Source organism: Apium graveolens, chromosome 4 (genome assembly GCF_009905375.1).
Source record: "Apium graveolens cultivar Ventura chromosome 4, ASM990537v1, whole genome shotgun sequence".
NCBI classification, from domain to species: domain Eukaryota; kingdom Viridiplantae; phylum Streptophyta; class Magnoliopsida; order Apiales; family Apiaceae; genus Apium; species Apium graveolens.
Window position 1 is genome coordinate 292,956,973 of NC_133650.1, and position 18,000 is coordinate 292,974,972.

At 37.8% G+C, this 18,000-nt stretch overlaps 1 non-coding gene across 1 annotated transcript; it reads right to left on the reverse strand.

Moving 5' to 3' along the window:
• Positions 1 to 563: 563 nt before the first annotated feature.
• On the reverse strand, positions 564 to 670 carry LOC141722591 (small nucleolar RNA R71). The gene has a single exon (XR_012575602.1). It is a non-coding gene; the product is annotated as a small nucleolar RNA R71 (small nucleolar RNA).
• Positions 671 to 18,000: the final 17,330 nt, after the last annotated feature.

Here is an 18,000-nt window from a genome sequence, read left to right on the forward strand (position 1 = left end):
TGTTACTTATTATTTTCGGTTGTGTTTCAGGTACTTTCGCGAGCGTTTATGCAAACACGTTCTCGTACTCGCAAGAGGACTTTAGATACGGCTGAGGCGACAGACTCAGTTCTTGATATTCCGGAGAAGATAGATTTTGAAGATTCGGATAAAGAGAGTAAGCAGAAAGAACCAATAAGCATGGGTGATCGTATAGTTCCGGCTCTTATGGACTTTTCTCGGCCTAAAATTGATGACATTCAGTCAAGCATCCTTCATCCGGCTATTTAGGCTAACACTTTTGAAATCAAGCCGGGCACTATTCAGATGGTGCAAAATTCTGTTTCTTTCGGAGGTGCTGCGACTGAAGACCCCAACATGCACATCAGGAATTTTGTCGAGATCTGTGTACTTTCAAAAATAATGGTGTGACTGATGTGGCTATCAAGCTGAGGTTTTTCCCATTCTCTCTGAGGGATAAAGCTAAGGACTGGTTACATTCTGAACCAGCTGGGTCCATCACTACTTGGAAAGATCTTGCGCAAAAGTTTTTGGTGAAGTTCTATCTAATGGCAAAGATTGCAGCTATGAGGAGTGCTCTTACTCAGTTTACGCAGCAACCAATAGAATCTATGTACGAAGCTTGGGAGCGCTACAAGGAGATGTTGAGAAAGTGTCCACATCATGGTATGCCTAACTGGATGGTAATCACTGGTTTCTATAATGGTTTGGGGGCCCAATCTCGACCCATGCTCGATGCAGCAGCTGGAGGCGCTTTGTGGGCCAAAAGCTATACTGAGGCTTATAATCTTATTGAAAGTATGGCTGCAAATGAGCATCAAAACCCAACTCAAGGGATGATGTCTGGGAAGGTAGCAGGTATTCTGGAAGTCGATGCAGCCACAGCTATTGCAGTGCAGCTCCAAGCGCTGTCTTTGAAGGTCGATTCTTTAGCCACCTATGGAGTCAATCAGATAGCTATGGTCTGTGAGCTTTGTGCAGGTTCTCATGCTACGGATCAGTGTTCTCTTGTTAATGAATCTGTTCAGTATGTGAACAATTATCAGTGACCGCAGCAGCCTGTGCCAGCTACCTATCATCCTAACAACAGAAATCATCCCAATTTCAGCTGGAGCAACACTCAGAATGCTATTCAGCAACCATATCAGCAAGGCGTAAGTAAACAGTTTAATCCACCTGGATTCCAGCAACCACAGCATTATGCTCAAGGGAAATCATATCCTTAACAAGGAGGTGCTTCCCCACCTTCTAGTGCTGATTTCGAGGAACTCAAGCTATTGTGCAAAAGTCAGGCTATTTCTATCAAGACCTTGGAAAATCAAATCGGTCAAATAGCCAATGCAGTGCTCAACCGTCAACCCGGCACACTTCCCAGCGATACTGAAGTGCCAGGCAGGAAGGAAGCTAAAGAGCAAGTCAAAGCTATTACCCTAAGGTCTGGAAAAGTTGCTGATGCTGAAAAAGCAAAAGACGGAGAAGCTGAAGTTGTCGATGAAGAAGAGAAGCAAAAGGAGAAAGCGGCGGAACCAAGGAAGACTACTGTTGAACACACTCTGCATGAGGGTAATACAGGGGAGAAACATCTCTATCCTTCACCACCTTTCCCTAAGAGATTACAACAACAAAAGTTGGATAAGCAGTTCGGTAAGTTTCTGGAGGTGTTCAAGAAACTTCACATCAATATACCTTTCGCTGAGGCTCTGGAGCAAATGCCTAGTTATGCGAAATTCATGAAGAGTATTCTTTCAAGGAAGGTGAATCTGGATGACCTTGAGACCGTTGCTCTAACGGAAGAGTGCAGTGCTGTGCTGCAACAAAAATTACCTCCAAAGCTTAAAGATCCAGGTAGCTTCACCATTCTTTGCACCATTGGCAAGTTGTCTTTTGACAAATGCCTGTGCAATTTGGGAGCAAGCATCAATCTGATGCCATTGTCGATCTTCAAAAAGTTGAATTTGCCTGATCTGAAGCCCACCTACATGTCTCTACAATTGGCTGATCGTTCTATTACATACCCACGAGGCATAGTGGAGGACGTGTTAGTAAAGGTGGATAAGCTCTTCTTCCCTACAGACTTTGTCATTTTGCATTTCGAGGAAGATAAGAAGATTCCCATAATCTTGGGAAGACATTTCTTGGCTACAGGCCGTACCTTGATAGATGTGCAGAAAGGTGAACTTACTATGAGGGTGCAGGATCAGGATGTGTCATTCAATGTATTCAAGGCGATGAAATTCCCTACAGAAGACGAGGAGTGCTTAAAGGTGGATTTGATTGATTATGCGGTAACTTCAGAACTTGATCATATGCTAATGTCTGATGCCTTAGAGAAAGCCTTGGTGGGGGACTTTGACAGTGACGATGGGGATGGCAATGAGCAACTACAATATCTAAATGCTTCTCCTTGGAGGCGAAAGCTAGACATGCCATTTGAATCTCTGGATACTTCTGATCTCAAGAATGCTGAAGGAAAGCTCAAACCATCTATTGAGGAAGCACCTACTTTGGAGCTTAAACCATTTCCTGAACACTTGAGGTATGCTTTTTTAGGTGATGCATCTACTTTGCCAGTTATTATTGCATCTGACCTTTCAGGCAGTGAGGAGGACAAGCTCTTAAGGATCTTGAGAGAATTCAAATTGGCTATCAGATGGACTATAGCAGATATCAAGGGGATCAGCCCTTCGTATTGCATGCATAAAATTATGCTAGAGGAAGGTAGTAAGCCGACTGTTGAGCAACATCGACGACTTAATCCTATCATGAAAGAAGTGGTGAAAAAAGAAATTCTGAAGTGGCTAGATGCAGGAATCATATATCCTATTTCTGACAGTTCTTGGGTGAGCCCCGTGTAATGTGTACCTAAGAAATGAGGTATCACTGTGGTAGCAAATGAGAAGAACGAGCTCATCCCCACTCGAACAGTCACAGGATGGAGGGTATGCATGGATTATAGATAGTTGAACAAGGCCACGAGAAAGGATCACTTCCCTCTTCCATTTATTGATCAGATACTTGACATGTTGGCCGGTCATGAGTATTATTGTCTTCTGGATGGCTATTCGGGGTATAATCAGATTTGCATTGCACCAGAGGATCAAGAAAAGACTACCTTCACTTGTCCATTTGGCACGTTTGCTTTTCGTAGAGTATCGTTTGGCTTATGTGGTGCACCGACCACTTTTCAGAGATGTATGATGGCTATATTCTCTGATATGATTGGAAACAATGTCGAAGTGTTCATGGACGACTTCTCCATCTTTGGAAATTCGTATGATGAATGTTTGAATAATCTTCGTGCGGTGCTCAAAAGGTGTCTGGAAACTAATTTGGTGCTCAATTGGGAAAAATGTCACTTTATGGTGCATAAAGGCACTATTCTTGGGAATAAGGTCTCTAGCAAGGGTCTTGAGGTGGACAAAGCCAAGGTGGGAGTCATTGAAAATCTTCCACCACCTATTTCTGTGAAAGGAATCCGTAGTTTTCTTGGTCATGCGGGTTTTTATAGGCGTTTTATTAAGGACTTCTCAAAGATATCTAAGTCATTGTGCAACTTGCTTGAGAAAGATGTGCCTTTCAAATTTGATGATGAATGCTTGGCGGCATTCGAGACTCTCAAGAAAAGTTTGATAACTACACCAGTTATTACGGCACCTGATTGGACATAGCCTTTTGAGATGATATGTGATGCGAGTGATTATGCGGTGGGAGCAGTTCTTGGGCAGCACAAGAATAATCATTTTTATGTGGTCTACTATGCTAGTAAGACTCTAAATGGAGCTCAAATGAACTACACCACTACTGAGAAGGAGCTCTTGGCTATAGTCTTTGGTTTTGAAAAATTCGATCTTATCTGCTTGGGACAAAGGTGACAATATTCACTGATCATGCAGCCATTCGCTATTTGGTCTCAAAGAAGGATTCGAATCCCAGACTTATTCATTGGGTGCTCTTGCTACAGGAATTTGAGTTAGAGATCAAGGATCGAAAAGGTACTGAGAATCAAGTAGCTGACCATCTCTCTAGATTGGAGAATCTCGATTCTACTCCACATGATAAGACATTGGTCAACGAATCTTTTCTGGATGAGCAGTTGTTCGCAGTTCAGGAGGAAGAGCCATGGTTTACAGACATTGAGAACTAACTTGTCAACAATATAATGCCTCCTAATATGAATGCAACTCAAAAGAAGAAGTTTCTGCATGAGGTGAAGTGGTACATGTGGGATGAATCGTATTTGTTTAGACAAGGAGCTGACCAGATCATCAGGAGATGTTTCCCATTCTGTGAGACGGAGGGGATATTATGAGACTTCCATTCCACAGTTTATGGTGGACATTATGGTGGTGAAAAGATAGCAGCACATATTCTACAAGCAGGTTTTTTCTGTCCTACTTTGTTTAAGGATGCACATCAGTTCGTTTTAAGGTGTGATCGTTGCCAAAGAGTGGGGAATCTTACGAGGAAGGATGAGATGCCATTAAATGTGATGCTGGAATTCGAGGTCTTTGATGTTTGGGGAATCGATTTCATGGGACCATTTGTCTCGTCCTGTAATAATCAGTACATCTTGCTGGCAGTCGATTATGTCTCAAAATGGGTAGAAGTCAAGGCTCTACCGACAAATGATGCGAAGGTAGTGTTGAATTTTCTTCATAAGCAGATTTTCACAAGGTTTGGAACTCCACGAGTAATCATAAGTGATGAAGGGTCGAATTTATGTAACCGTAAGTTGACTTCTATGATGCAGCGCTATAATGTGAATCATCGTGTTACTACAGCCTATCATTTACAAACGAATGGTCAAGCTGAAGTGTCTAATAGAGAGATCAAGCGCATTCTAGAGAAAGTTATTTGTCCGTCAAGGAAGGATTGATTTTTAAAGCTCGATGAAGCTGTTTGGGCTTATAGAACAGCATACAAGACTCTACTTAGGATGTCCCCGTTTCAACTTGTTTATGGTAAGAGATGTCATTTACCTGCGGAGCTTGAGCATAAGGCTTATTTGGCGTTGAAGAAGTTAAACCTTGATCTAGATGCAGCTGGGAAGAAGCGAATGCTTCAGTTAAATAAACTTGATGAATTTTGACTCTAAGCGTACGAGAACAACAAAATGTACAAGGAAAAAGTGAAAAGGTGGCACGACAGGAAGCTATATCCTAAGTCATTTGTGTCGGGGCAGCAAGTTCTTTTATTCAACTCTCATCTCCGACTTTTTCCTGGAAAGTTGAAATCAAGGTGGTCTGGACCTTTTATTGTCAAAACTGTGTTTCCATATGGAGCGGTGGAGATTTTTGAGAATGATCCGGGCCAAGCATTCAAGCTTAATGGTCAGTGATTGAAGCATTACTATAGGAACACGGCAAACCGAGAAGTGGTTAGTGCCGTTTTATTGTCAACTTGATCAAGGTACTCTACGTCAAGCTAATGACGTAAAAGAAACGCTTCTTGGGAGGCAACCCAAGATTTGTGACTATAGGAACCCTTAGAAGTTAGTAACCTATCCAAAACCACAAAAAAATCAGAAAAATTGGGCAAGAAAAAAGTATTTTCCAGAAAACATCTGGGCGCCCGCTCAAGATGTTGGGCGCCCGCGCAGCTTTGCTGAGCGGCCGCTCAGCCCCCGACTGTTGGAAAAAAAATTTGCCTTCTAAAAAATTCAAAAAAAATCAAAAAAATACAACCCACAACCCACGATTTCTTTTCCCATAACCCACGTTTTTCCTCACAACCCCACTCCTATTCAATTTTTAACCCTAATTCCTACCCTATATATACATACAACTCCACCATATACACTCCTACATACTTTTAACTTTAAAACTCTCTCCTACACTCAAATCACAACTCTTAACACTTTTTCTTAGTTTCAATGGCACCCAAGAGATCCCGAACTATTGATAGCAGCAGCACCGTTCCAATTGTTGATTCTTCGAGGGGAACTGCTGCGAGACCTCGTTTGTTTGATAGGGCTACGAAGGAAGAGTGTACTAGGCTTCTAGCTAAGCCGATTTTGAAGGAGAGGGGATTTTTACCATTGGGGAGGGATAGTGAGTTGTTGCTGATGATTGCTGAAAAGGGGTGGATTTCTTTTTGTGAGTCACCGGAGGCTGTTCCAATGAGCGTGGTTCGCGAGTTTTATGCGAACGCGAAGGCTGAAAAGAATGGGTTTACTGTTGTTCATGGGCTTACAGTTGATTATCAGGCCGCGACGATTCATCGTGTGATTGGACAGCGACTGTGGAAGCCCACGGAGGAGAATTGGAATGAGAAGACCCCCGGGGACTTTGATTTAGATTTGATTTGTGCTACTCTCTGTCAGCCGGGCACGGTTTGGAAGTTCAAGACTGGAACTAACGAGTATCGTTCTTTTTCGGAGATTGCGATGAATAGGTATGCCCGTGCATGGAATGCCTTTATTTGTGCTAATATTCTGCCTACTTCACATGCACATGAGGTTATAGTTGAGCGAGCAAGGTTGTTATGGGGTATTTTGAATGAGGAGTATTATGTGGACCTTGGTGAGTTTATCTACCAAGGGATTTTGAAGTTTTTGAGGGGAGCGAAGCACATGAACATCCCTTATGCATCTACTGTCATGAAGCTATGCCGAGCAGTGGGAGTTTATTGGCCTTCTCACGAGCAGTTGCAGATGCTGGCCGCTCCTATTGATTCAGCGATTCTGAATGCGATGCAGGAGTGGACGGGTGGAGAGCCCGAGGAGCATGGGTTGGGTTATCGTCTTCCAGGAGTACGTCCAGCAGCTGGTGCTACCATGGCTAGGCCGGGTCGTGATGAGGCAGGCTCTTCTAGAGCTCAGAAGGGTGCTGGGATGGCTGATGCCCAGTATAGGAGGCTATCGAGGAGGATGGATGCGATGTATGAGTCGTAAAGTAGGTTCGCTCAGGAGCTCACCCTTGTACTTGGGACTGCTTTCAGAGGCCTTGGAGCTGACATCCAGTGGCCCGTTTTTGGTGAGGACTCTGCTTATTCGCCTCCTGATACTCCACCCTCTGAGGGTGATGATGATGATTTCTCCGAGTAGGTATACCCTGTGTTCCTTTCTACTACCTTCACTGGGGACAGTGAAGATTTTAAGTTTGGGGGTGGTAGTTAAGGAATATTTTTGTGTGTGTGTCATATAGTTGCATATTCACGATAGTTTAGTCCATATAATTGCATATTTTTGCCATATAGTTTTTTTTATAGCTTTATTTATCATGTCATTTAGCTCATGCATATACCATGATCCCTTTTGCGTTGTTTTACCGATTGATTTGTGATATTGATGCAAGTGTAGTGATAGCGTTAGAGTGATGTTGAGTCTTGTAGGTTGACATGCATTCTAGAAACACTTGTAATTTCACTAAGTCTTAGAGTATGCTTAAGGACTAGGTTGTTGTCATGGTTTGATGGTTTTTGAGGTTAATCTATTGATTATGCTTAGAATTTATAATAGGTTCTTAATGATAAAAGGCATGAAAAGAAAAAAATTGGAGTAAAAATTGGAATTCATTGCTAATTGTGGCTAGGCGTCAAATGGCCAGTAGCCAGCTCGTATTTTTATGCGAGTAGTTTAGGGTTGAGCAAGATGGAGCGAAACGCACTTGCTCAGAAATTTGAAAAAAAAAAAAATAATAGAAAAAAAAGAAGAAAAAATATAGAGAAAAAAAATAATAAAGAGTTAATGCATAATTGATCACGAGTGGGCTCTTTGGTATTCGAGTTATTAAGTTCTTAGGGGACTTTGTGCCTAGTGACCTAAGGCTTTTATAGTCTGGGATCCGCTAACCTAACGCTCGCTAAATGGATGCCATTGCATAAGTCTTTTGTGGACCTCACTCATTGCACGGTCAAATAAGCATTTGTTGTTGTGTTGAATAAAAAGCATGATTCCGTAATAAGCTCCAGTAATCTTGAAGTGTTATAAGTCATTTTGTGCCTAGAATTTATTCTTCGTATAATCATGTGATTGCCTTGAGGATAGTCGAGTTATGATAATTGATCTAGTTTCGAAGCATATCTGTTAAGCATCCGCACACACCACGTTTCTGGTTGTATGTTAGTTTGCATGATTTAATTGATCTTTATTCGCCAAATTGCATTTGTTGAGATGTCATGAGTTGGTTGATTTAGTCGTTGTGAGGGGGATCGCTGCATTTCATGTAGATTGCATTCATGCATATTTTTGTTTTGTTTTTGAGTCTGTGACGCTTGAGGACAAGCATCGATTTAAGTTTGGGGGTGTGATAAGTTGCATTTTATACCACTTAGAACGTCTTATAATTGCTTGAATTGATGTCTTGAAATCAAGTATTTTGTGTATTTGATGCATTTTTCTAATGTTTGTGCATTTCAGGGTACTACTTGCATTTGTGGAGAGATTTCATCAGGAATAAGCCTAGGTATATGCTTGGCATTGCAAGTGGGAAGTTAGGAGCAGAACGCAGCAGAAAACAGGAGCAGAATAAGCATTTTTTCAGAAAGGTGTTGGGCGCCCGCTCAGCCTGGCTGGGCGGCTGCTCAGGAAGCTGGGCGCCCGCACAGGATTGCTGGGCGGCTGCTCAGGGTCGTAAAATTAAATATTTATTTTTAGAGTTATATTTCTGTTGGACTTCTGACTTCTGACTTGTGGGGCTTCTATATAAGTAGTTTTCAGAGACGTTTCACATGTGATGAATCATGGTATCAATTAAGGAGTAAGAAGAGAAGGAAGAAGACCGTTTTAGCACATCGCAACAAAGAAGAGGAAGCATACGTTTTCTTGTGATTCTTTTATTCGTTGTATCAGTGGATGCTAGTTTTCTTTACTTTGAACCTTATTAGTGACATACTCTGGTTTTAATAAGTATTTTATTTAGTTTATCTTGTGTGTTATTATCATGTTTTCATATGAACCCATGGTAACGATGAGTTCTATCATGGGCTAATCGTGATCATGGGGTCATAACGGATTTACTATGGAATTCTTTAGTTAGTTGTTTAATACCTTAGTGTGTGACGATTGTATGATATCTAGCATAGGTTGCGCTTATTTGTCTTATGTGCATCGTGAACATATAAGATAGGGTGTTAATCTCTTGTGAAGCGACGGTGGATCTTGAGGTTTAGAACTTGCCATGCTAGCATAAGTTCATGTATGTGTATGCATGATTAGTGGGTAACTCTAACCGTTTTACTTGCCCTGTGTAATCATAAGGAATAACTTGTGCTTAAATCGTTATGTTGTCAAATTCTACAGACATATAGTGTCTCAACATAATTGATGCCTATTCAACTTCTATCTTAATTGTGGATATTTGGTAGAATGGTATTAGTACAACGAAAGTTGGCTTTTATCAGTTTTGTGTTGATCGATTAATATCATCACCGTTACATGTTAAGGGTAATAATAATAACTATTGAAGGAAGTAGTAATGAAGTTATGATCTCATGTGTGTTTAATATTATTAATTCAAGTATCAATTAAGTGTTTAATTCTCGTAGTTAATTATAGTTAATAATTAGTTAATCAAATCTAAATGTTATTGTCTTCACATTGAGAAGTAATCATACAATGGTGAGTAAGTGTAATTGAACATAATTAGTCTGAGTCTCTGTGGGAACAAACTAGAATTTATTCAATATTACTTGTGAACGCGTATACTTGCTTGAATTATTAGTGGCTATTTTCCGCCTAACAACTGTTTCAAAAGGACCAACATAATGCCTATTAATTCTCTTTTCTTTCTAACTTTAATAATTCATGCTCATGAACATTTAAAATAGTTGCTGGTTGTTGAACCTCATTCCCACCTGTTCCTTTGTTCAATTAACCTAGTTTGTAATCGCTTCCAATCGCATTCGAATCTCTTTAATCGTTCTTTTAATCTTCTCATCCATCTGCGAATGATATACTGAGACCATGGCATATTCGATTCCTGAAGTTCTCGAAATTATATCTGGATTAAGAATTAACGAGAAAATCTTGACTGAATATGATTGACGCACAAACTTATCACCATATCTTATTTTCCTTGAATCAAAATCGAGTATATACCAAGTGAAAATATCTTTCGATTTAGAGGAAAATATACTAACCTGGAGGCATTACCCGCATACTCTAACCCATATTATCATTTATTTTGGTTATAAGAAGTTCTCATACGAAACTGACTACACTGCTTTCCTTGACATCTAGTCACATATAACGCTTATTCTTTCTTTATGCCATATTATCGGAAAGTCCTCTTTTTTTTTAACATCTATGCCTTGTATCATACTCTCGGAGTAGCTTGAATCCCTTGAGTTATCGTAGCCAAATTTCTATCTTTTAGTTTTGCCTTACTTAATGCCCGTTCATCTAGGAGTGGTATATACTATTTTGGTTCGACACAATTCATCGTATTCTGAATACTCCTGTCACATCTCAAATCAAACAATATTGATCATTTACAATCAATTTATGGATCTGATGACGTACCACCATTTCTTCAAGCAGCAACTAACCCACTTATTGGACAAACTGTTTATTAATTAAAGAGAATGATTAGGTTTGGATAACCTATTAATAATGATACAATTAACGCTTTCCTCACCTTTAGTTCTCAGGTGATTTCACTATGATATCTCCTGGCGAAATGTATTTATCTAGCCCTTAATGTCCCGTCTTAATTCTTGGGTAGGTATAACATTTATTTACATGTTTTCCCCCAATTTCTCTTCACGTCTGGTCACTAGATATTTTCTTTTAGCCCTCGGTACTTGATCGTACTCCTGGGATGCATTCCCTATCTCAATTTGCAAATGAATTTTTCACCTTACTTCTGTCTTTCATATTACCCATATCTTACCTATATCCTGGTATCTTAGAAAGTTTCTTTATCACCATTTTGATTCCACTTCCTTTCCTATTTCCGTTCTTCATTCTCATAGCTCATTCAAAACTGAACTCTTGACATTACTACTCATTTTGATGTCATATCAAATTAGATATCAATACGAACTTTGATGCTCACAACATCCCATTATGAAGTAAACATCAATCATCTATATTTATAAAATACTTTATACGAAAATAATATAATAATATCCCATCTTTCGAGAATACGGGTTTTGTTGATTTACCGAAATAATTATCGTATCAAAAATCTTACGCCAGGCCGCGCACGAGTCAAACCCTAATCCGAATTGAAAAAGTCAAAACACGGAAAATGTTCGGAATTACCAAATTGGGTTAGGAAGGAGTTTTCGGAAGAGTTTCGGGTTGTCAAAACGTAAAAATGGTTGAAGTCAGATGATTCCCGGCTTTATAAAATAGTTTTATAATTATTCAGAAAATAATTAATAAATTCATAAATTAATATAAAATCATATAACAGTCCAAAAATTACCAGAAAAATACCTTAATTATCTATATTTTATTCTGAACATAATAAAATTAACATACTTATACTTTACCACATATCAACATCCACATAACAACACCAATCGTCAAATAATTCACCAAAAATCACATAATAATCACATAATAATCATTTATCGATAAAAATAATTACATGCTATGTCCTGGATAATACAAAACTAAGATTACAATACAACTTACTTAGGATTGTCAATTTGACTTAATCTTGTTATTGTACAGGCATGTCTTGCACAACAATCTCATAGTGAAGACATATTCTAAATCTGGTGTTCATTATCCTATGGATGATATATTGGAACATCAGTCTCTCATTTCAGCCATAGTCAATTAAAATTATGTTCTTCAAATGCAAATCAATTCTCATAGTTTTCAACTGCTATGAAACTCTCAATTGTTATTCTCTTCTCTTCACGAATGACTATCGTTCAGTTTATTGAAAAGTGTTAGTTTATAAATAACTAGTCTCCTGGAAAAACCATTTACATGTCATATTGTGTATCAATAGCTATCTTACAACAGTTGATAATACTAAAGTCTGCAAATCTTATATAGTTTGCTAAACACAATCATTTTAAACACTCATAGGTCTGAGGGAAGGGAGTGAAAACACCGAGAGTGAGAGACTTCTTTTTAAAGCAGGCAAAAGAAGAGAAGTGAATGAAAGGAGGGGTAATTCAGCCCTTTAAGTAAAAGATGAGTTTTCCCACCTTAGCAGGTGATAGTGAGGGTGTGAGATGTGTGAGCCAGGGGGAGCCCCTGATGCAAGAAAATAGAAAACATGAGTGAATTACAGGTACAACGGATGCTACATGAAGATCTTTTGTGATTACATCAGAAGGCTAATACAAAGTACAAGCCATAATGTCACACTCTAGCTACCCAAACTCATTTTCTATTTGAGATAGTCAAACTTCTCAAATCCTCAAAGTGAACCAAAGACACTTAAAACAACCATTATTTTAAACCCTTGATGCTAACAAAAAGAGGGAGAAGTGAGTTGAGTAGTTTAAGCTTACATAAGACAGAAGTCATAGCTCAAGCTGAGGGGGAGTAACTCTAAGGAAACAATCTACAGAAGTCACAACTATAGCTGAGGGGGGAGAAGTAAGTTGAGTAGTTTAATCTTATAGAAGACAGAAGCCATAGCTCAAGTTGAGAGGGAGCAACTCTATGGGAACAATCTACAGAAGTCACAACTCTAGCTGAGGGGGAGTAACTCTAGCTAGAAAAAGAGCAATACAAAGAAGAAAATTATGTAGACTTGTTCAACTAAGTGGGATCAAGAAGTCTCTAGGTGAGGGGGAGCTGAAGACAACTTTGTAAGTCTTTTCTGAAAATCTTTTTTGACAAGAAGAAGCAAGGGACTTCAAGAATTCACTAGAAGGATAACAGTGCATCAACAAATGGGGAGTAATGGCTCAAGAGAAGATCTTTCCATCACTTGGAAGCTAAGAACTGGCTTAGGCTGAAGAAATGTAAAAACATTGAATTATCAATTATTCAGTAAGTCAATAAGCAGTCACAAAATCCAAGGGAAAGAACAGGCACAACTACAAGGAAAAAAAGAAAGTTTAGTTGTTAGGTTTCATTAACCACTGAACTTAATGCGGATCCAATTATGTCCAATATATGGCCTATCAATCCTGAGGAAAAGAGTACTTCAAGCTTATCTTCAAAAAGGGACGTGAAGGTCATCAGAAGCAATAAAGTTCTACACAAATCAGTCTTAAAAATTACAAATCTTCTATCTCAAAGAAGGAGACTGAGGAAAATAACATAATCATGTATTTTTTCAATATAGATGAGTGTTTTTCCAGGACAAACTTCATCCAAACAAGATCTATAAAGTTGAGAAGTTACATTTTACCTCAGAAGCTGATTTTATAGCAGTGTCTGAACACAAGAAGAGTAGCGGTAGCCTACAACATCCATCTTAGTTCATCAATAAAGGATATGCAATCTTTGACACGGAGCTATGCCTAGACTTAAAATAACCTGGAAATTGTACTTCCACAGTCCACTGCCATAAGTATAAATCTTTAGAGTTTTACTGGAAAGCTATCCTGTCAAAAGTAAAGGATGAAGGGATCTTTCTTAGAAGGGCATATTGCAATTTCAAATTGCAAAGTAATATGAAAGATAACATGTTCATACATGCTCAGACAGAAAGAGAAACTTTCAAAGTAACATCTTTCCTCAAAACTATTTCCTTGTACATTTCATTTTTGAGCAGCTTAACATAACACAGTTATGCACGCCTAATGTTTAAATTACCAGGATGTTTTTTATTATCATCAAGGGTGTAATTTATGGTTGTTATTCTATCATTCATAAATTATGGGAGATTTTTAGAAATCAAGCCCAAATTCTGATGATAAACAAAACTACATCTGCATAATTATGTTAAGTCAAAATGTATCCTCCAACTGCTAACCGTCCTAAGGGATATCAATTGGAGAAGTAGCCCATCAAATGATGTGGTCATTGTAACATCTTGTCTGAGACCTCAACAAATAGATAACAATGCAATTATTGATTCAAAAGTCATATTGACTCAGTAAATAATCTAAAATAGGATGGCTAAGTATAAATATTTGATTCCATGTAATTCAGATTAAGTGAAGTGAATCTTCGACGTCTAAATGAAGAGAAGCATCAACTGCTATATATGTCAGCCTATCAACTGCTAATAAATTGACTATCAATGGCTAAGGGAAGCTGTAGCAGAATAACTTCCATTGGCTAGGGAGTTCTACGACTAACAACTATCAATGGCTAATGCAAATTATAGCTACTGATAGTGACATGACAATGGACAAAACCTAGGATTGTCACAACAAATGTGTTGATAGGTATCTCAGAAAAGAAGATGAGTAGCCATGATAAACTTTGCATGTGATCTTGGATTTCTAATAAAAAAGAAATATTCCATTTCCGTGCATGGAAATTTGAAGAGATATTCAAGGCTGTATATCAAGATAATATATATCCTCATTTGTCAAGCATCACGGGAAAGAGAGTAAAGAAGCAACCTTGTTGGACTTCGAAGACTGCGATATGTTTAGTCTACCAAGCTTTATAACTTGATGATATATAAACCAAGTAGTAGCAGTGTTTCACTTAAGAAATAGGTTCTTCATTTTCAGATAGGTTTAAAGAGATATCCTCCTATGAGTGAAACATTGAAACCGCAGCCGTGAGATTACATTGTAATTGTAACATATTATTTCTTCGAAATAAAACTTAGGTGGCAAGTCGAAAAATAACCCACCTAAAATTATAAACATGTGTGTTCATATTTCTTTTCCTATGCACAAATTAACTTGAAAAGTTTAATTTGTATTCAAATCACTTCTACAAATTAACCTAGTTGATTGTTAGTGAATAACAGATACTAAAGACGTTCCTCTAGAGGCTGAAGATTTATGAAAGTAAGGATCCGGTGACTCAATGGTGAAAGGAGACACTTGTTGTTGATGCACGTAATTTTGTGGATGGATATATCGTTATTATGAAGAACGGTAGTTGGGAGTTCACTATACGGGTTTTAGTGATTCTCAAAAGTTGGAAGAACGAGATGAAGGGATTCTTGTTCAAGGGGAGGCATTGGGAAAGATGAAAGAATTGTTGTTTGAGGGGAGGCATTGACGGACAGACGTTGATGGCTTGAAGGCTACGTCAATTCGGTTGTAAAATTGTATTGGGTTGAAGAGGAGGATTGTTGGGTTTAACCCCAATAGGTAATATGGGTTTGGTGATAGAAAAAAATATCTTATCATAATGTGAATGAAAAATAATTGTATGGCTAGACAATAATTGTCATAATCGGATTGAATAATAATTGTATGGGTTGACAATTATTATTATAATCAAATTAAGTATGTCTTGTTGGCAAAGTTTTGGATGGCTGTATATACATAGTCATATTATGTTTAATAGGTATGTTTAAGAGATGTAATCGTGTTAGGTATCATGCGTGAGATGATTGAGCATTGGTTGATTCAAGTATCAGTTTGGCACACTGTTGATGTGTTATATATTGATGTATTATTGCTATATTTTTTGATTAATAATACAAGTTGGGACGTGGATTTTCCGTTTGTACATGTTGTGTTTGTACTCTACACTGTTAGATTGCATCTCGAATATTTATGCGTGTTTCCTCTGAACAATAAGGTCTAAGGTAGTTTGCTAGTTTGGATGTCTCTCTTTTCTTTATATTAAAAGCTAGCATATATAGTGTATAAGGTATATTGTATGTGCTCTATTTTGTTATGATGTATATATTCTTTTTTTGATTCGGAGATAAGCATTTACTCATATCTCAGTCTCTTGATCACGCAAACCTCAATAGACATACAATTTCATAAGAAACTGATGTCACGCAACTTTTAAAACATCAATTTGTAGGGCTTGATGTTCTATTTTCTCCTAGACACCGGTTAAAAAGCTACGTTTTAAGGATATCCTATTATTACACCAAAAAAATATATCGGCTAAAATCTAATGTCAAGTGGTATATACTTATAACTTTAAAAAATACTTTAAAAACTTGGAGTATTCAATTGAAACTTTAAAAGATACTTTAAATTCTACTATTCTTCAATCAAGAATTAGAATAATAATTTAAAATTTCATGTATTCAAAAAGTTATGGATATTTTTAATACAATTGAACCACTTATCATCATTCAACATGTTTTTAATATTTAACAACAAAAAATTGAATTTATTAACATGATCCCGAACAGATCCTGTTTGTTTTAGATTCCTTAAACTTGCCCTAGTAAGCCAAGAAACATTGAGTGGCATAAATTACTCCTTAATTAAGTTCCTTTTTCAATGTCTCGAAGGTGGTATCACCAGCCTGTCCATATTTGCATCACTAACAATACGAGTCTGCCACCATAAATTTGCATCCACTAAGCAAGTACATACTTGTGGAAGAAACTTACTCCGCAATATCAATACAAGAAACCCTAAAATACTGCTCCATGTCTCATTAAGAATTTTTCAGATCCTTGGCAACCCTCGCCTGGTCATATGACTTCGGCTCCGGAATTTTCAACTTCAAGGGAACTAGCGACAACTAACCAACACTAGTTCATCACAAAATTCTTGAATTTGGGCATCATATCCCTCATCCATGACCCTTACTTAAATTCATCCAGGCCATCCCGAAAGACCTGAAATTGATTTGTATATAGGAATCTCATTCATTGACAAAGGTGCGCCTAGAAAAACTTCTTGCCTTGTCAACCTTACAGTCGTAGAATTTTCACCAACCATTATGTTGAATCCATAAACTTATAAATGCAGCTCTGGTACTACTTGTTACATGGACATATTTTCAAACCCGAATTTTCGGAACCTGCGAGGCGTACCCAGCCAAACAATCAGTCTTCACGAGAGATTATCGTCGCATCAACCCAAACAAACCAAGCACATGAAAACTATATGAAATCATCGCACAACAAGAATCCAATATATTTGTTGGTGTGTTTAATAATCAAACAAATGTAAACTGAAAACCAATTTATGAGCATAAAACGCTCGACCTTTTATTGACCATACAATATAAGTATACAACCCAAACTATGCTTATAGACTTGTGTTATTTCCTAGTAAAGTAATAAAAGTTGTTGACTAATATGAACTTGTACAGTACAATACATAGATTACATACATAAAATGCCTATATATATATTTGGCAACTTGTCCCGACCCTAACTGTCCACACAGCCCCATCAGCCCCAAGTCTTCAACTGTCAGCGGTGACTAGCAGTTTTCAAACTTCAAATGCCATCATTTAAAAAAAATCACCATTTCTTTAGCCCTCACTGCTAGGTAGTTATCGAGCATCCCAACATAATCTCAGCAACTACACATATATATCAATTCCTATACCACAGAAGTGCCCACATTTTTTACTTTGTTTTAGTCATTCTAAATTTCAAACTTAGCTCCCAATTTTGTGTCGCCCACATAATAATTAGCCATCAATTTAACGTGATTAGCCAACCAAAATTATCCTACACAGTTGTTAGTTTCAGTAGCCACTCAGCACCTGATTCGTATCGCGTTTTAGTGATACTTGGTTCCAATTTCATTTGGCTACGTAATGAATCTAAACTAAAATGCTCTCCAGCGCAAGGGTCTTACACATGGTCAGGAACAAGATCGACTGTTATGATTTACGATCATTGGCGAGTATACAAGTCACATATAATTGCATATAGTTGACCGTGTTCTATTTTCGTGTTTAGGTAGTGTAAATTTACGATGCTTCTCTTGCTTTGTTTCCCTTAATAAGAGCAAGTCTCTTACTAGATGCAAAATAGTATAGCTATTGCTATAATATAGCATCAAAAAGTGCATATTGGTTCTAAAATAAAATTTGCTCTCTAATACTAGTTGCATAAGTAGTTTCAAATTTTCATAAATCTTTTAACTTCTACTTAATTTAATATTATTTTGATACTTTAAGATGTAAAAGATAATAATTATTTAACTTTTCCCCTTTATTTGTAGTAATAGATGATGTGGCAAGGATGCATATATGCATCATTGGTTTCAAATATAGAATCAAGGATGCAT